We start from the raw sequence: 20,150 nt of genomic DNA on the forward strand, positions 1-20,150 counted from the left end.
CAGTACAAGCTGTGCTGAACTCTCACTGTTCTCCACCTGTCCTGAAATATCTTGTTTTGCCATAAAACAAGAGATACCTTGTCACTTGCCACCAAGTAGTCATGAGATCTCATAAAAGAGAGATTTTCTCTACTTACAGGTTCAGTGGCTTTCATGGTTCTGTGGTGGCAGGTGGTGAGAGATCAGAGTAGGAACAGAGCTGACCTCTGAAGCCTCATTTCCTCCCACCCCTCCAGAGAGATGGACACTCTGCCCAGAAGTCCCTCCACACTGCTCTCCAACAGAGCCTCTCTGTTTACTCTGGAATGGCACTAGACCCATATTTCCACTTTCAGTCCTCCCTGCCTACACATGTGGCATATTCATGAGCCAAAAAAACCAAGTTCAGGGTAGATCCCCACACTCTGAATTTGGATGCAGGCACCCCAGTCCTGCAGGCTGGGATTTCTTCTGGAGGAAAGAAGCCTTGCCTCCCCCCAGTTATCTATCAGTGATAAAAAGGCACTTTCCCCCAAGACTGACTCTTACTGGGGCAAAGAAAGAAACAGTTGATCCTTTCAGACAATTGTCTTCTTATCCAGCAGGTTTTGCCTGTGAACATCTCCCGCTTTAGACACACACTAAGGACTTTCACCACTGTTTGTACTGTTGCTGGTTGGAGACACTTTGGTATTTGCCCTCCTGTAAATGATCCAGCTGTTCTCCATGGCCACTCAGCTTGTTCAAGCAGTCTTCCCTCCATGTACTATGCCTGCCCATTTATTCTCCTTGACCCAGGTGCTGTCTGCTACACTGGCCACATCCTACAGTCCCACCACACTCCTAAACCCAGGCTCCTGAGAAGAAGCTGCCACTTATGCCCAGCTGTAACAATTCTGCAATGAAGAGGAACCCAGGAACTGGCCAGTGTTACTGAAAACCCTTTTCATTGGGGTCAGGTCAACTGTGTTTGGGATAAATAGCTCACAAGACAACTCAGACTTGCAGAGTGTATTTTGAAAACCATCATGAGCTCTATTTCAAAACAGAGTGAGAGGAGAGAGTATCTTTCATTATAAAAACCAAAACTTCACATTGGCTGCTCCCTCATTAAAGGATTTAAGATGCCATTGTTTCGGGGCTCTGAGGTTCTGACTTCTGATAAGCAGCAATTGGGATGTTCCTGAATACATTTCAGTGCTGGATACATTTGGTTCCTTCCTTTCTTGGATGCCTTTGCTTTTTCCCTGATAACAAAAGCTTTCCATCTGGGGCACCTTATGCAATTTATCCTTTTGTGTCTTCCACCAACAAAAAGGACCAAAAAAATGAGTAAGAGAACATCATGACTGGGCTACGGTCCCAGGCTGGCAGTCCCTAGCTGTGATGCTTCAGGCAACAAGGAGATTTTTCAGGAAGTTATTTCCAGGGGAGATCCTCAGTCCCCCAACACATGTACATTTTCCTTGGTGATTTACAGGTGCCACTAGTGCCTTCATTAAAGAAAATGTAGCAAGGTTTGGGATCGGGGTCTTGGTTCCACAAGATGCACTGTCCCATGTCCTTGCACAACATTGGATTTAGAGAGGTGGTGATGCAGATGAAGGAGCAACAGCAGCTCTGGCAGGCCCCTCTGAGCTACCTTTAGGGCCAACAGCAGCAGTAAAGACCTTGGTGCAGGCAGAAAACCTGCCTAAGAATCCAAGCAAGCATTAGGGTAGCTGGAAGTGAGTGCTGTTTCCAGGACTACACTGATACTGGTACCCGACCCAGCCAGTCCAGCACCAAGTATTTTGTTGCTAAAATCTCTGGCTATGCCATGCTGCAGAAATAACCCCCTAGCCAAGGGCTGTTCCACAGAGAACGGATCACTGTGTGCCTGTGCATCAGCTGAAGTCAGGTCACAGTGTGCAGATGGCAAGGAAGAGCAAAAGAAAAGAAATGCCTGTGTTTTACAAATAGGGGAACTGAGACACAGATGGAACAGGCAGCTAGTGTACAATCCTATGGGAATGCTGAGATAAACCCAGGGACTGAGCAAGTTCTCCAGAGTCTGAAGTCAGGGCGCCAGTCGTGATGTCAGCACTACACACATGCACACACACAACCTCTCTGGCATCTGCCCTGTGGGAAGCAAGGAATTTAGTATTTATCTCTTGGAGCCTTTCTTGGCAAATAAGATCATGAATATCTGTACAGCCCTTTAAGAGCCTTGAACAGAAGGCTCCATCAAAGCAATGTATTAATAGTTTGTTTGTTTTTGAAAAAGGGAACAGATGGACGAAATCTTGGAAAAAGGAAGAGAGAAACAAGATGTGATTCTATGTTGTAAAATTCCTTTCCCACTTCCAGAAGTGACTAACACTCTCCACTTGGTGCTATTGTACAGCAGAGACAAAAGGTAATGCATTTGCTGCAATTTTTTTTGGTATACTTAGAAATCTCTTTATCAAGCAAAGCTCCAGATTGCTGGCCCCACTCTCCCCTGTTTTAATGAAAATCTGACATGGAGTTGCCAGTTGAAAAAGCCATTTCTGGCATTCGTTTATTTCCTTATCTCTCTTGTTCTTAGGGAAATGATGAGGCATTGTCAGGTACAGAGTGCCTGAGTGCTGGATTGCAGGGGGCACCTCACAGCAACTCTATAAAATAGATTTCCACTGGCAGACCACTTTGCACCTCTCTAGACAGACTCAAGCTGACATGCCTCTTCGTATGCTTCTTGAGGTCTTATTTCAGAGCCACTTCAGTGTAGTCTCCTTGTGAATATTTCCAGAAAGTAAACCCAGTTTGTCCTGGGTTCATCATGGATTTGCTTTTAGAACTGCAAAGAACCTCTAGCACCAAACTCTGGACATGTCTTCATCTGCAAATTCTCTAATGAAACAGCAATGGCCACTTGAAAGCTCACAACAAGAGCAGGAACAGAGCTGAGTTTTCCTGCTCCCAAGTGCCTGTGCTTGAGCTGAAGCAGTCTGTACTTCATGTTTGCACCAAGGATAGACAGGGAAGCCCTTTCAGTTCAACAGAATACAGTAGGGTCAAACAGCAAGCAAACATCTTCACAGGTATTAAGGTGGCTTCCATTAATACCCACATAGCTCCTAAGAGCTTCCAAAATAATTTTTAAAGCCATAAACCTGCTTCAGCCCCATCCAGGCCTTTAACAGGCAGGTGAGCTGCATGCTAGGTAAAGACATGGATTCAGTTCCACAGGAGAATTTGAAGTGCTACAGCATGACATGAGTTCCAGACAGAAAGAGATCACATGGAGGCATCTTCCAGAAAACAAAATTCCAACCAGCTGTATTGTTTAGTTACCAATAGGTCACATATATACATGCATGTATTCTCATGTAAGTTTATATGCAAGATCACTGCAATCAAAGTTGAAAGATTTCATTAAAAAATACCAGTAGACGAATGTTGTGAGAACCTTTTCCTGTATCATAGCAAAACTGAAATCTCAGTAACAATAGGACTTTTATAGCTTTTCAATTTTTTTCCAAAAGAAGGCTCAGCTGAAAGTGCAAAAGCCAGTAGAACTCCCCAGGATGGAAGACAGCAGGAGTCATACAAACGCTCCTTCTCTAGCAGAGTGCCACAGAGTCCCTTATGGCCATGAATATCCTGGACTCCTCTTAGGCCACCAGTTTAGCACCCTCATGTCCTGCCAGGGGCTGGAGCACAGTGCTGACTGACTGGCTGACAGACAGCCATCACTACCATCTCTTTACAAGGCATGGAATTTCTGGGAATCAGCAAGTTCTTGCTGCTGATTCAGATTTGATCAGATGTGGCTTGAGATGGTGCAGCTGGGTCTGAATGTCTTTGCTATTGAATGTACAAGCTGGAGCACAGAACTAGATTTCCAGCCTTCGCTGAAGAACGTTAATTACCTTTGCACGAGGGTTTATGCATCACATCATCATAGGCAGAATTTGCCTGGCAGTGCCCAGCTACTCCAGAGGTTAAAAGGAGGAGGGAGAGATGCAGGACTTGTTCAGGAGCACTAGAACCACAGAGGTGCTGTAACTGGTGATAATCAGGGTATCTTCATGTTTCTCAACACATGAAGATTGCTGGTACTGGGAAGAGGTGTGCTTTACTGCGTGCCCCATTCCTTCCAGCCCTTCCTGCCATCCACACAGTCACACACTGGAAAATACTTGTGCAAGGAGCATCCCTGAACATCACCGACCCTTGTGTGCACACTGTAAAGAGCTTGGCATTGCCAGAGTAAATCCCCTGGGAGAGGCAACAGCAGAATCATCACGGCACTGCTGGACACTTGGGGAGGAGCAAAGCAGTCCTGAGGAACACAAAATCCTCACAGAAGCGTGTCTCTGCTCTGAGTTTGCTTACAAGGAGATGAACCGTGGTCTCCTGCTTCCTCCTCCCTCTCTGCAGTGAAAGGCATCGCAGTCAGGGGCAGCGCTCCCTTTCCACACTAGGGCCGATTCCCTGTGCTCCAGCCAAGGAGCTATCCTGGGGAAGGAGAGCTGAGGCCGTGCGTTCAGCACCAGCGGGAAGGGGAAAGCTCAGCCTGGACTCAGCCCCTGGAGCCACCAGGCATGGCCAGGGCAGTGACCTGGTCACCAGCCCTCAGGGGGACATACAGGGGACAGAGGGGACACTCAGGCTGCTGAGTCCAGTCTCCTGCTGCTGGAAGTAAACATATCCTAGGACTTTACCAGGTTCGTCTTAAAACTGCTTCAGGTCATTGGGTTTCAGTCTGACTTCTTACTCCCAGCAGTTCTGCTGGGAACTGCTTTCCAGCCTTTTTTCTGGAGTGGGGCTGCCGAGGTCAGGGCAGGACAGTGTTGCCTTGATCTCATTCTGTGTTTTAACACACAGAAACAATGTTTGTACAGAATACAGCTCAAGCTGCGTGTGTGTAGGGAAGCAAGGGGCAAGTTCTCTTCTGCCAAAGCAATCGAGCAAGAAAATACCCAAGTGAATTTCAGGCATGGTAAGGATGGAATGAGTGTTTATGTACAGCTACTTACAGATGCACTTCTGTCCACGCCAGGGACAAAGACTTGTTACACCACAGAGCTTTATAAAACACAGAGATGTGCGTCCTGCTCCAGAGTGCTTGTGTTCTGTGTGCAGTCTCCAGAGATACTTGGCTGTGAAGCCAATTTTGCTGTGCAGGCTGGAGTAAGCCACCCATCATTTGTGTCAGCAAAGTGGGGACCACTGTATTCCAAGATCCCTGGATGAAGATCATCACTCAGTACCAAATTCTTTGCGGTTCCATTTCACCATCTGATTTCTACAGCAGTCAGTGCTCTGTATAGAAATGTCATTTGCTTCATCTCACAAATCCACTGATGAGCTGTTACATGTCCAGATGTCAAGATTTACAGCAGGAAAAAAAAATTAAGGTATTTGTGGTAGTTTTGTATTTTGTTTAATAGAAAGCCTAAATTAGGCACTTCTCTGTTAGAAATGCAAAGAGAGCACTGAGCTAGTGGATGAATCTTCTCTAAGCAGATTAAAAGAACTATCCATACCAGCAGAAAATAAAATGTTTTGGTTCTTCTAATCCACAGTAGGAAGGAAGGATGGGGAGAGTGCAGGTACTGAGGAAAGGATGGACACAGCTGCTGCAGTGTCAGAGTTGCAGCACTGTCCGCCCCAGCCTCACAAAAATCAGGGATTAAGGTACTAGAAGAATTTAAAGCAAAGGAAAATACAAGTTCTTTGACATTGAAGCTGTTGCACTCTTAGTTGTGCTTTTTCCCTCAGCCAACATAAGCATTAGAAAAGACACTTTAATAAAGAGATTTAGCTGTGATATTCCAGGGGTAGGGTCCCTACAGGAGACAGAAGGATGACAAAAATGGCAGGAGCTGTGCGTGCTGGGAGATAATCCTACTTCACTTGCTGTAACAACTGCCAAGGGACTAGAAAAGCAACAATTAATTATGATCATACTTTTTGAAAACTTCTTTTGCTTTGAGAGCTTACTGTTAGTAAAAGAGCCAAAGGTTTTATTTTTAGAGTATGGCTTTTGTTTTGACATTGCCCAGTCATGAACACATGAAATCTCTCTGTAATAGGGGATGTAGCAGGGTGTGTACAGGGGGTCTCTGGAATAGCTCCAGCCCATCCTCCCCAGGTGTCATCCAAATCTCTGAGCAGACATTTTCATTTTCCCTGCACAGTCCAAGCATATGCAAAGGGGTGGGAAACAACCTCCTGCTTCTTCTACAACTGAGCGCAGCAATATAAAAACCTCATTCTCTCTCCTTTTATGTTGCCCATAAAGCTCCAAATGTTGCTCTTAAATGGAGTCCCCGTCATGCATATAATTGAGTGAGTGATTTCTCAGCCACCTGCATTATGATTTTACTGGGCCAAATGTTGCCTGTTTCCTCTGTTAAAGCACTTTTTGCTGAGTTTTCAGCTGTTGCTATGCATGAATTTTCCAGAGCAAGCATAGACAGCAGGCTGTGTAGAACAATTAACACTTCCAGCTAACCTCATTAACTTCCATTGTGCATCAACAACAATATAAGATTCAGATTGATGTCACTTGCCGCTTTCTTAGCAACCCTGAAAATCCTGTGCACTTTCCTTTCCTGAGAGCCTACACAAAGAAAGAAAAATCCCAACAGTTCCAGAGATAATTCATTACCACCACTCTGGAGTGAAGGCAATAGCTCCCTGACAGTGATGCGTAGGAAGGCTGGCTTCCTCTTGCTCCTGCCAGGCTGGATTTTCTGATGTCTAATAATGCAGCTGAGCTCAATTTGCAACCTGAGCTGCAGAAGGATTTCCCCCTCCTTCATAAGACAGGTTACAAAAACAGCTAGAAAGTAAAAATGTCATTTACTTCATGTTTATTTTCTTTTATTTATACATTTTTCCCCCCCATTAATTGCTTACTAAAACATCATATGGGCATCACTGTCCAGCTTTCAAAGGTGTTTGGAGTACAGAAGAAAACCATAACAATTTCTGTCCTACAAATGGGGAAACTAAGGCACTAAATGTCATGAGACATCCCAACACTTGCACAGATCACCAAGCAGCTAAGTTTTTCCCAGTTCAGTATTCTAATGGACCAATATCTGCATTGTCTGATACCTGGGAAAAATGGAATAAAATGTTGACAGTCTCAGATTTGTGATAAAAAATACTTTTTTTATCGCCTGTTGAATATTATGCTTTGAGAAACAGTAAGACGCAAGCACTGAAAGTCAGAAGTCCTCCCAGATCATTAAAACCAAGAGTTGTATAAAAAACATTTTTAGCAGCATTTCTCATAAAGACTTGGTTTAACTTCAAAGCCTGCTGTTCCTTACCAATTGCTTCTAGGGGAAAACCAACCAAATATAAAGAACAATTTAAGCAAGACAGACTCTTCTCTTCCCTACATGTGCATGCTGCCTTCATCAAGACAGACAGCTCATGGCAAATCAGACCAACTGCAGCCACAAAAATAAATAATCCTGAAGTCTCCGTGCAACAGTTCATGCTTCACTTCCACCCCATGCTGACCACTCACTCCTCCTCTGCCCCTCAAAAACCCTTGACTAGCACAAACATTGGAAATCTGGGCGGGGGGGGGGAGGGGAGAGGGTCTCTCTTTCCCTGGAATCCAGGTGGACTTGACTTCCTACGAGGTTTTTAGCCCAAGGTTGAATTGCAGCCTCCTTCTCCCCTGGGGAGTGGGCCAGAGAGTTTCAGGAAACACTGGGATTCACCCATGGGCCTGTCTCAAAGGAGGTTGCAACATCCAGCCTTGGATAATCCCCAAGCCTCTACTGCTTTTCCACGGGGAAAATATTTTTAACCTGGAATGTTCCAGTTTAATTTCTATCAACAATCAGCTTTTGGAGCAAATAAAATTTTTCTGTGGGTTTGTTTTTTGGGGTTTGTTTTGGTTTTTTTTTGTGGGGGGGGAGAGGAGGTGGTGGTGGTGTTATTTTTTAATTTTTTGTTTCATTCTCCTATGTCTAGATGCATTTTTATAGTTCATCAGGCTTTGAAACGCCACCCTCAGTACATCATAACCGTGCCTTAGATAATGATCTAGCTGTACTCATGTTTTGCTATCTTCCAGGCTAGTTTAAATGGATGTTTTGATTCCTGGCAAATTCACAAATTAGGTGGCAAGGGGTAAATATGCAGTACTTAACATGCAAAGCAAAATCGAGGACATGTTGATCTTGGTTTGGCTTTGCATTCACTGTAAACAAAGTCCTGCGACTTCCATAAAGAAAAGCTAAAAATTAAAGAGCATGACTTTTCTCTTTTTTCAGTCCAGTGGAGATTCTTTGCATCCCTGTGTTAAGGTTTAACTCCTTCCTGATGCTGTGTAGGAAATTTCTTCCAAGCTGGGTACGGTTTATGGAAAGAGCCTGACCTACTCACCTTCTTTCTGGAGAAGTAGGTCACGGGTTACAATAAGTGAAAAAGATCCCGTAATCCTGCCTTGTCCTCTTCCTGGTGGTGCAGAATTACATCCTATAATCTGTTTTCCAGGGCAGAGCCTATTATTTTAAGAGATGGGACACAGACCAGATCCTACAAGTTTTACTGACCCAGCACATTGTCCTGGGTGTCATAAATTAATTGGCCACTACAGATAGCTTATTTCTTTCCCTCCTGGAAACTGCCACCCAAGACCTGCACGGTCAACACCTGCTGCTTCTTAAGATAGTGCAAACTGCCTGTTAATGAAGCACCTGGGTGCACACACCACCCATAGGTGACACTAGTAAGGGGGCAGCAGATTCCTGTCCTGGAGCACCCATTCTCCACATGTTTTCATCCTGTCCAATGTAACTAAGGAAACTCACCAAAACCTTTGGAAGTTTTTGACCTCAAGCTGGGATAGTGATCACTGCAGTCTAATATACACCCCTCCACTAAACATGGAATTTATTCTGTATTGATTTTTAGGTAGAAATATGGTAGAGAAATGGCCATTCCGCAAATGAAACTAATTTGCTCCAGCTTCTTTTTCCAGAGACTATCAAAGAACAACAGAACACTTTCCGCTCTAACTCTTCAGCTGTAGCTCTAATCCGTCTGGAAAGTTCCACCTTTGGCAGGAGTGGCCAAGGAAGGCAGCTTATGGTTCACTCTCAGCAGAGCTGAGTCAGAAAGGCACTGTGGACTGCCTGTGCTTGGAAGCAGAAGAGACAAGCAGTTAGATCATTGAAGGCTAGAGGGTTATTTGGAGATGAGATCCCGTTAGGTGACTAACAGAAAAGAAGCAAAAAGAGATGTAGTTTTTGTTCTGTGATGACCTATGCAACTTAAAAACCAGAAATTATTTCTTCTTGAAAATTCAATAGGGACAAGTGTAACAGGAGGAAGGCAAAAGGAGTAAGAGTGAGGAGAACATGGGAATTATCATGCATGACATAGCACCCAGGGTGTGAATACCAAGCACATCTTGGTACAAGATGAAGAGCAAGTTCTTGTTGTCCTTTCTCATCGCAACAAGGGTCAGGACCAAGCAGGAGCACGTGACATGGGTCATGTTCATGGCAGAGGAGCAGAAAGTTGTGAGCATACGTGAGGGGAGTCAGGACTTGGCATGAAGAGCCATCACCAGATAAGGAAATGCAACCAGCAAGTGAAGGCAGGACCTGGCAGCCAGTGCTGCCTGTTCAACCCAGCTCCTTACCCTTCAGATGGGGTTTGCAGAAAGCACAAACACTCCTGCAGCCTTCATGCCACTTTCCTTGGAGCAAAGTATGGGGGCACCGGGGAGGGTGTGCAGGGAAAGCAGCCATTTACTGGTGCTGTTATTTGCACCATGATTTGGTACCTAGCTGGTCTGGGAAAACAGGCACCAAGGACCCAAGGTGGTTTGGATTTTTTTAGTTAGGAAAAAAAACAAAAAACAAACAAGACTGTGTGCACGACGGCTTCTGAGCAAATGAACCACAAGCGCTTGCTCCAGCCCTGCGCTCCCTTCTCCTGCCACAGGGGCTCTGACTGTGCCTCTTCACAGGCATCTGATGGACCTGGCACCTCATGTTTTAGAGAATAAAGCTAAGTAAAGGAAGGAGAATGAAAGGAATTCTTTTCAGCCCCATGTGTTACTCTGCTCTGGTTTGTAGCAGCCTGTTTAGCTTCTAGAGTGATACTTACTTGTACCATGGCCTGATTTTTTTTCTGAGAAATAAGCTTTATAGTTACTGAGTTTTGCTCTTTACCCACACAAGAGATCCCCAGAGATCACAGCAAGCTGGTGGTAGATTTAGACCTGGCTCCTGTGCATGCTCTGCTCACTAGACTGATTCCCTATCTTTAGGGCAGCAACCATGCAGGGTCTAAGAGAACCAAAACACCAAATCACCAGATACAACCCAAGCCCTAGAGCACTTAAATGCACTATACTGCTAAAACCATTCAGTCCCACAGCTCCCATCCCAGAGATGGGAGCCTCAGGCTTGATCCCACAGCACGGCAAAGCTGCCAAGAGCCTTTCTGGCAGCCAGTCCTAGAGCTGCACTGGGCAGGCTCCTTCTGAGCTGCCTCTGCTTCTGGAGGGCCAGAAACCCCTGGGGACCAACACAGCAGACAGGAGGAACCATATGAAGATGAGAGGTCTAGCCCACACTGGCAGCTCATTTCCCACACAGCCCTAAACTCTGATTTGGTTTAGCTACCAAACTACCAGATTTCTGCCTTAACCACAACCACCAGGTGCACCTCAGGTGAAACCCAAAGCTTCACACAGTTTCCCAGAACTTCCTTCCAGCTCAGACACCGCCTCACTCAGCAAGTCTGGGGTCACCTGGTAGAGATACCATGAAATGACGGTTATTACATTTCCCCTGTTCTTTCCTGTCCATCTAGTCTGTGAGGCAGCCTGCTCCCCTGGCAGTGTGATCAGAAAAGCACCCAAGGGTAAATAAGTACAAGCACCAAGGTACAAGTGTTAAGATATATGGGGTATGTGAGATATTTGTGGGAGAAGGTAGTTTTCTTCCCAACACACAAATCCATCTCCCACTGGAAGGAGGAACTAGGAAACACCCAGGTTTTTTGGTTTTGGTTTGGTTTTTTTCATTTTTCTTTACCTCTGTGGCATGTCCAGCTGATTTCTGTCATTTGCCCTGTTTGTGGGTGCCCTGTTGGTGGGTGACACCAGCCCTTAGCAGAGGGGTGAGAAAAGCACAGTTACTCCCTCCTCCCCCAGCACCTTATCCTCTGACTTCCCTGTTGGGGCACACTGTGGTATTGTGTCCTGCCCTGGCATGGGTGGCTGCATGCAGATGCCACTGCCATCCAGATAATCAGCGGTTATTGCTGTGACAGTCTCTGAACATCACTACTCAGAGGAAAATGTGGGGTGTTTATTAGGCCATGGTGGTTTCTGAGGACACAGCTGGGATTGGGGTCCCTCATTGCCATAGCCCAGACACAAGAACCTAAGCGCCTTGCACCTGTCAGCGAGCCTTATTGCCAGCAGAGAGGAGCTGTATTTGATTTTTTTTTTAAACAGCTCAGTAGATCATGTCAGCAGACAACAATGTGCTCACTCCACAAGACACAGAATTTGACAGGCAAAACAACCTGCCAGTTACTTATCATTAGTGCAAATGACTGATTTTTCGGTTCACCGGCAGTTCAGAATAATCTGAAGGTTTTATTTTGAGTCAAACCGAAGAATTTTTTTCCAGAACTTTCAGCTCACCTTGATAGTTCACATTTCTACTCCAATTTCCTTTAAATAAAACTTTTTATTATCTTCTAAAAAGTGCAAAAAATGAAAGAGAAAAGAGGGATGCTTCATTTGATCTAAAACTATTTCTATTAGTTTAACTTTCAGCTAAAAAAAAGAAAGGGGGGGAGGAATGCAAGAGCAGACATTTCTCCCAGTAAAGAGAAAATTATGGTCAGTTGAAACCCCAGATTTTCGTTGGAAAAAACCATGCAACAAAAATTTTGGAACAGTCTTAGCCTGCTTCTCACCCACTTCTCCCACCCTTCCCGGTCAGGCTGCAAAGCCCATCACCCATGTCTATTTTTTGTAGGCTTAGAGATCACAAGTCAAAAGGGAAAGAGCTGCTCATTTCCCATCACTCTTCTCCCTCACTCCCAACAGTGTCCAAGGTCTTTTGCACATCAGTGAATCCCATTCTGCCTCATCCCTGACTATTTCAGCCATCCAGAGCCAGCCTTATGCCATCCACTGGCTTGGAAATAAAAACACATTTAAGAGTCAACCAAGGGAAAAAAAAAAAAAAAAAAAAGCAGTAGGTGTGCAGGCCAACCCTGCAGGTGCTTCTGCAATTGAGTCTTGGCTCAGGGCAGTAAGCGTTAGTGACTTTTAATTTCCTCTGTCCCCAGGCATCCTGGATAATATCACTCAGATAGCTCCAATTCAACTCCTGACCTGGCAGACAGTGCTGGGTATCCCACCGTGCTCCATTGAGTACACTAAGCCTCACATAAGCCCTCTAAGCCACTGGGCTACTTTGGTGAGTCATTTAAAAACACTGAACACACTTTTCCCTACAACTTTGCAAGGAGGGGAAGAATCTACGGCAGGGAATTAAAGACCCCCCAAACAAATTTTAAACACAAATTAAATTTTTTAATTGGACTGGAGTGCTGAAGCATATTCAGATCTTGACCTCAAACCAGATCAGGATGGAGAAGTAGGCAGTCAGTTGGCTCTGGAGGTTTGTAGGGGGTCACAGGTGCCTTTAATAAGCAATACTGCAAGTTAATAGCTTGGTTAGGAATGGGAATAGAGTAAGATGATACCAAAGAGTTGAGTTTTAGTCCAGCTTGCTTTGAAACAAAGGCTAATATCACAGAATGATCACAACTGGAACAGAAGGTTGGAAAGACTCACAGATTACTACATTTAACCTTTTGCTGTTGCAAACCTCTTCTTCTTACAATTGTGACAATTTTTTGAAGTTTGTCAAGCCTTGCACAGGACATTCTTACATTGGTTGCTCCTACTGGGAAGAAATTTCAAACTCTGTTAGAAACTTTGTCCTAATTATCAGCCCAGGACTCTGTGGGTAGCAAATAACATTCTCCTTTAGCTTTAGTAGCTATTCTCATTTCTTTTGAAGAAACCCACCAAGAGGGTCTTGACCTGAATGACAACAGAATCATGGGATCTTGAGAGGTCAGGTATCAATCAACTGCTGGATCATGACCACAGTTTTAATTGATCCTATTGATCAGCTGTTGGTTACCCTGGAAGAAAATAAGTGCTGAACCATTATTTGGTAGCTGCAGTGCTACCTTGCACTGCCTCCCATTTCATCCCTGTTCTCTGCCTCAGATGCACATTTCCAGAGGTGTCAAAGGGTGCTGAACCAAGTTAAAAGTTTGCACATAACTTCCTGGAGCTGCTTTGAGAATCAGACTCCAGGCAGGAGTTCAGATCTAAGTCTCCAGTTCAGCACTTGCTGAAGGATCAACAAGAGTATCTTTGTGACTGTCTGAAAGCCACTGGGTTGCACGGTGCTCTGGCATTTGGCTGCTGCCAAGAATCCTACTCTGATGTTTATTCAAGTCATGACCTGAGCACCCAGTGCTCCAGTTTGCTGACAAGAGGAACCAGAAGCAGTCGGCATTTCTGAGCATCTTCGATCTGTTAACTGACATTTTCTGAAGATGAAAAGCCTTTGGGTTGAGTGCCCATGAGAGAAAGCCCCCTGCCCCCAGATAGTTCCTTCATGGGCCTTGGCATTGGGCCCAGACAATGTCAACAAGGTTCAAGCATGACTTATAGCGCTATCTGAGACAGTGTAGAAAGCAGAAACTCCCATGACAGCATTCACATTCAGGTCTTGTTGATGAAACTACCAGTCACTAATGCCAAAAACAGCAGAGATTTTTTTTCACCATGTGGGCTTCAAAATTCACATCAACAGGCAGAGTAGCATCTTTCAAATAGTTCCTTAAAACACCTCGCTGCCACAAGCCTACCCCTCACACCCATCTGGCAGCAGGCTCGCCCATGGCAAGGCACAGCTTCCTCCTCATTTCATCCTCCTCCAGCACTCCCATTTGCGTTTTGTCCACTTGTTGCATCCTGTCTAATTCCTGTTCAGGCGTTTGTCAGGGAGGGGAAGGTTGTTTTTGCTACTTGCCTGTGCTGCACCCAAAGTAATGAGCCCAGAACCTTTATGTGATCTCCTACCTGATACTCTGATTACAGACTACAAGGAAGACTTGCCTTTCTTCACCCTTGACAATCAAGTGGAAAACACACAATTTCAGAAAAACAAAGGTAATTGGGAAACCTACTTCAGGGTCTGTCCAAAACATTTAATTTGACAAGCAACATTCTGGGTTTGGAGTTACTTAAGTTTGCCCTCCCTCTTTCCACACTTTCAAACCAAAGTTCTGCACATCAAAAATATCCTTTTGAAACAGAAGTCGAAATGCTGTCTGCAAGCCACGGGAAAACATTTGATGTCAACATCCCTATTCTTGCCTTGACCAAAACTCAAACCATATTTGACGCTAAGGAGCAAATAGGCTTGGCCTTTAAACAGCAGTTTTGAGCCAAATTTACTGCTCATTCACAAACTCTAACCAGTTCTTCATGCAAAGCAACACAACCACAACTTCAGGTCACTTGTGACCTTGGCCTTATTCAAAACAAATGAAAGCCTAATGCTTACAGATTTTAAGTCCTAATCCACAAACATCCCAACCCTCACTTTGTTTGCTCAGTATTAAAAAAATATGGGTTTTACTTTCTTTTTTTCCCTGCATCTCTTTTCAAACAAATCCTTCCTGCCTTTGGACAAGCTGACATTGTGTGTGTCCTTGAGTGTGTTCAAAAGCAAGGCAGAGCGTTCCTTTCTCATTACATGGCTTGGCTTATCAGCCCAGAAAAGGTTTGGGTTTCAGGTGTGGCTCTGTGCCAGGTGTGACTGGCCACACAGCACTCACACAGCACCAGAGGCAGGGGCATGGAGCATGTTCAGGCTTACAGGCTGTCCTTTAGAATCACCAGGAAACTCTGCTCTCACCTGCTGATCCTCACGGACAAAAAAACGGCCTCTAGCCTCGGAAGATGGATCAGGAGGAATTAAATTATATTTAGCAGGTTGATTGAGAGGCATGAGATGATTTTCCCACTGAAAGCAGGAATAGGTTCTCAGCTGTATTTCCATTTTGCTGCTCTATGGCCAAAGTCCATAGTGAAAAAAGGCTGGGAAACCTGGGGCAAGACATTTGTCTCTTCTAATGTATTATCAAGAGCATTAATGCACAGGTTTTACCTCCTAAAGTGGACTGGAAATTATATACAAGAGATGGGCCACCTAGGAAATAATTCCTAGACAGTGTGATAAGCTGGTGTGCTAGACAATGCCTCTGCACAGAGGTTGCATCCTGGGATACCCGTAAAAACAGGACTACCTAGAATCCACTGAGGTGTCCTGTTACTGCACACTAGTAATAAAATGGTAACTCAGCTTTTGCCTATTAATTTTGAAACTGCATACTCTATTTACATGTAAATGTAAAATACTCTACATGAGAACAGTTTTCAATTATGTCTCATGATGAAAATGGACTCCATATGCTGTCTGTGTGTTCAACAAGTCCCCCCAAGATCTCCTACCCTTCTTTGTTGTGCCACTTTGCATTTATCTAATACCTTATAAAGTTACTCAGAGGTTACTACTAGACTCATTCAGAACATGCATCTCCAGGAGGGCTTGTAGTGAACAGTCCACATCTTATCCACCAGTGAATCATTAAAAGCAATGCCCTGGTCTTCTTCAGTTGCCCAAACAGGTGTCCGTTTCGCTGGTTGAAATTGCCAAACCAGATTTTGCCCGTAGTGGATTGACAAGTGATGCCATTTGCCAAGGAGGTCTTTCTCCAGCAGACCAACTCTTGCAGAAAGGAGGGAGGGGTGGAGATGGTAGGAAGGAGGAAAAGCTCCTCTGGAGATGTGATGTGTGTAAGGAGATTTCAAGCTTTGAGAGGGCAGTGCAGCCACTGGCAACTTTTCCAAGTTCCTAGCAACCCTTGCACTCACTGAAGTGTCTGTACTCCAGAGAAGCTGCAAATATTTGCAGGCTCCAGCTAATTCCTGAGCAGGTAGTTTTGGCTAGTTAATTATGCCCTGCAGCTCTTTGTCAGTCACAGAATGAATCCATAGCCCTGAATTCACAGACTAAATTAGTTTCTCTGATTCATGGCCTGGACAGACCTTTTAAAACAGGGGAACCTCAGGTGCCTGGTGCTTCTGCAAGTTTTCAGCTGACATGACAGTTTGGCAACACCTTCAGGATTTGCCAGTGTTTTCACAGGAGAAGGTCCTGAGCACTCAGATGGTTACCTAGTTCCTTCCCACACTTTGGGGCAGGTTTAGCACTCCCAAAACTCTTCCTCAAGTCAAACCATTCCCTGAAGCATTTGGCAGATACAAGAGCTCATGTCACTTTTTATGTGGTTGTTAATATGGCTGTCCTGATCACAGTATCCTGCAGTCTTAGAGGTGTTTACCCTCACAGTAATCCCACAAGTTGGGGCACTGTTGTTATTCCCATTGTACTCCTAGTGAATCACAGCACTGACGTAATTTGCCTGAGACAGAAGATGAATTCTAGGGCAGAACAAGGAACTAAGCACAAATCCCCCAAATTCCTGGCAGGCACTCCAAGCCCAGGCCATCCCAACGGCCTGTCATATTTGCAAAAACATCTGACAGGGCTTTAGATGGAGTGTGTAAGATTTTCACTTGCTTGAGCATGCATGGAAGTGCCGGCCATACCTCTGTGGGTGAATCTGCTGCAGCAGGATGGATGGGATGCTGTTGCGTCACAGCCCAATAAAATCCTGCAAAGTCCTCAGGAAGAGAGCCTGGTGCCAGGCATAGGATCAGCAGGTGAGCTGTGGGCAGCCAAGGAACCTCTGGACAAGCAGCATCATGCAGCACCTGAACCCAAGCCCAGAGCAGCCACTGTCTCCAGCACGCTTTGAACACGCTTTGAACAGGGTTGTTGAAGTGATCACTCAACACCAGAGGTGTTTGTGAGAGATCTGCTTTGCGTGTGGCCATGTCCAGCTGGCAAGAGATAACTATTAGACTTTTGGGTTGACTTTTTGCCCTGCACACACTCCAAATTAAGCAAACCCTGTGTTTAAAGGCATAAATCAAATCACAGTGTTTTCTCTTCCAAGATGAAGATTTTAAAATCCAACTTCAACAAAATGCTCAATTACAGGTGCAGAAGCCACTTAACAGCTGAACTGACTAGCAATGCTCCTTGAGGCTCTGAGATGCTCCCTCCATTCAGAGAGTGGTCAAAAGACAATGATGCTCTGACTCCCTGTCTTGCGGCTTTGTTTCCTCAGGATGGTGGTGAACAGGGGATGAAAATCCTGTTGAAACTCACAGAAAGCATTGAAGTGCATTTGGGCTCAGCTCTCCAGCAGCAGGGCAGTGAGCACCAGGGTGGGCTTTTACTTTTTATTTTACAAAGATAAAAATCCTGCCTGGAGTTTGTACAGCTGGAAGATAAATGGAGTCAATGCACAAAAAGCACCCACCACTGGCAGCGGCAAAGTGATAAAAGTTGCTAGAATTTGATTGCACCCATTATTAAAACTTATCTTTAACCATCTCTCTGTCTATTGATTTCTAGCCAACTATTAACTAGCAATGACCTTAGAGGCTTGAAAATAACTTGGGAAGTCAAGTAAACAAAGGGGAACCCAGCTTCATACAAAGAACCAAGATATTTGCAGAGACCCTCTTTGCTTCTGCTCATTGCAATAAACTTGTGCTGAGTATTTTTCCATTTAAACATCTGAGTCAATGATCCAAGAAGCTGAGGGTGTGGATAAGCAACTGAATGTACAGAGGAGCAGAAGGAAGGAATAGGAGTTAATTGTAATTGTGGCTGGAGCATTGAATTAATGTAATCTCAACCAAAGTCAGAAGACAAAGGTTCACATTTTAAGAGCTTAGCGCCACTGGCTGCAAGCGTTCATGTATATTAAAAAGAAACATTAATTATACACAGGTCAATTTGACTTTTTCAGGACATGGTATTATACTGAACCTAGTGCCAAAGAAAGCCATTTTTGTTGTTTAAAAACCTCATGAAAATGGGCAATAGAGTTCTTTTAGAATGAGAAACAAAGTATTCCATCATATGCCTTTGTTTATCTTTCAAGCTTTTTCAGGACTCAGGATTCTTCTTTTCATGACCTAAGAATTTTCACCCCATGTCCTTTCCCTCCATCAGCACACGTACTCTAGTGTCCCCCACATTTCTCTTTGGTCAGTGCTTCAAGATTCCCCCTACAGTCACCACAACTTACACCTCACCCCACCTTGTACACACAGCTTCCTCAAAACTCTGCCCCTTCCCAGTACACTCAGCTCCTTCCCATGTCCTGTAAGGGTCATCTGGGGAAGAAGCAGCTTTTACTGTGGTTTGTTTTAGGCTTGTATTTGTGCTCTAGCTGGACAGTCACTCCACTGGCCAAACAGCACCTATAACTTGTGAAAACTCCCTGAGGATTTTATACAGAGCACACTATTGCCTGGCCATTGATTTTCAAGATGCTTTTGTAACAAGGATTGTTCAGGTTGCCCTGTTTAGGTTGGCTGATCAACAGGTTCTACAGTTTCTGAAAGAATACAATAAAGATACCAGTATTACTATTTTGACAATAATTAATATTCTCACCCACCACTTTCTGCACTACTTTGGTTTTGGCCTTGTTTAGTACTGTGGCCAGGGCAGTAGTTCCTAAGAAAATCTCTCAAAATCTTGAAAAAATATTGTCAACATGGAAGCCTGTTGATTTAGATCCCATCCTGGATCCAGTAGCTGATTTGTGTGTGAGAGTAAAGTGAATTGTGCAAAATAGGACCAAATGTGGTGACTGTACAGATAAAACTGGGAAATTTCAGGAAGAAATGTGGGATACATTGGGTTTTGAAAATCAAATGTAGGTCTGTTTCTCCTTAGCAAAGAAGAGAGTTGGGGACTTTCACGTATCCAAGTTCACACAGGGCATAGTCAGACATAGTGGAGCAAGAAAAGCCAATGTCTCTTTAGTCACAGTCCCACACTACAAACACAGATCTTGCAAAATTCTGGTGTTTCCAGTTTGTGAGGAAATCCTTTAGAAGGGCTTTATGTGCTTTTTCATTCTCACTGTAGGCAAACCAGGGCTGGAGAGGCAGCATAAAGAAAGTAATTTGAGGCCAGAAGAGGAAGATGTCCAATTTTTAAAATTAGAAACCTAAACAGAACTCTAAATATTTTGGCGATTCAGGCATCAACACAAATGAGTGTTTTTGTACTGACACTCGGATAATCCACCATCCATCCTTCTCAAAAAGCTTTTGAAGGTTTTGACTCAACTGGGTCACATTTGAAAGAGTGGTAGAATTTTCGGCAACAAGAAGTGCCTACAGGATTTGGCAGAACTCTGAGAGGACAGGAGGTAGAGATCCAGAGGAGTTTCCAGTGTGGAAGGGCACGTGGAAACAACCCTCAGGGAACAGCTGCCTGGCCAAATGGCATGTGTGTCCTGGCTGGCCAACCAGAGCTTGCACAGCTCTGTCCCAGCTACAGCATTACGTTATCTTCCGTGTCACAGAGCCACAGGAAGAGCAGTGTGAAAAGAGCTGGCCTTGTTATGATAGAAACAGAAGTAGGATGAAAAGGCCAAAGGACAAAAACCCACAGGAGACTTCAGTAACTCTGGTGTTCAGGAAACAACAAGGCTCTTTCCCATCCCTTCATCTTCTTCCTGTGAAGGGTGAGATTACCCACCCTAAAGGCAGGAAGACACATACACCTCCCTCACCAGAAGAGGCATGGCGTTATAATAGCAGGGCTATTTTTTCCCCAGGAAAAAGAATGAAATCAGCTATTTACACTGGACAAATTACAGGCTCTGAAAAGCACATGAGGCACACAAAGAGAGCAGTTGTATCACAAATAAATATGTGGTGGGGGGAACTTATTGATTAGCTTTGTAAACGCAGTTGCCCAATCAATAGCAATCTCTGGAAATGCCTGGTACTTATTTGGTGCAGCTTGTACAATGAGGATAAATAATAAGAGTACTTAAGGGGCACGTCTCCTGACACCACTGCCGAGCCCTGTACAACACAAAGCCAGAACATGGTACAACAATTGCACAAGCCAGGACTAATCCACTCTGCTTCT

At 44.5% G+C, this 20,150-nt stretch overlaps 1 long non-coding RNA gene across 3 annotated transcripts in view; it reads right to left on the reverse strand.

Moving 5' to 3' along the window:
* Positions 1-20,150, reverse strand: part of LOC138114591 (uncharacterized) — a 46,561-nt gene that overhangs the window by 25,444 nt on the left and 967 nt on the right. The window lies entirely within an intron of this gene.

The sequence above is a fragment of the Aphelocoma coerulescens genome, chromosome 9, assembly GCF_041296385.1.
Source record: "Aphelocoma coerulescens isolate FSJ_1873_10779 chromosome 9, UR_Acoe_1.0, whole genome shotgun sequence".
NCBI lineage: Eukaryota > Metazoa > Chordata > Aves > Passeriformes > Corvidae > Aphelocoma > Aphelocoma coerulescens.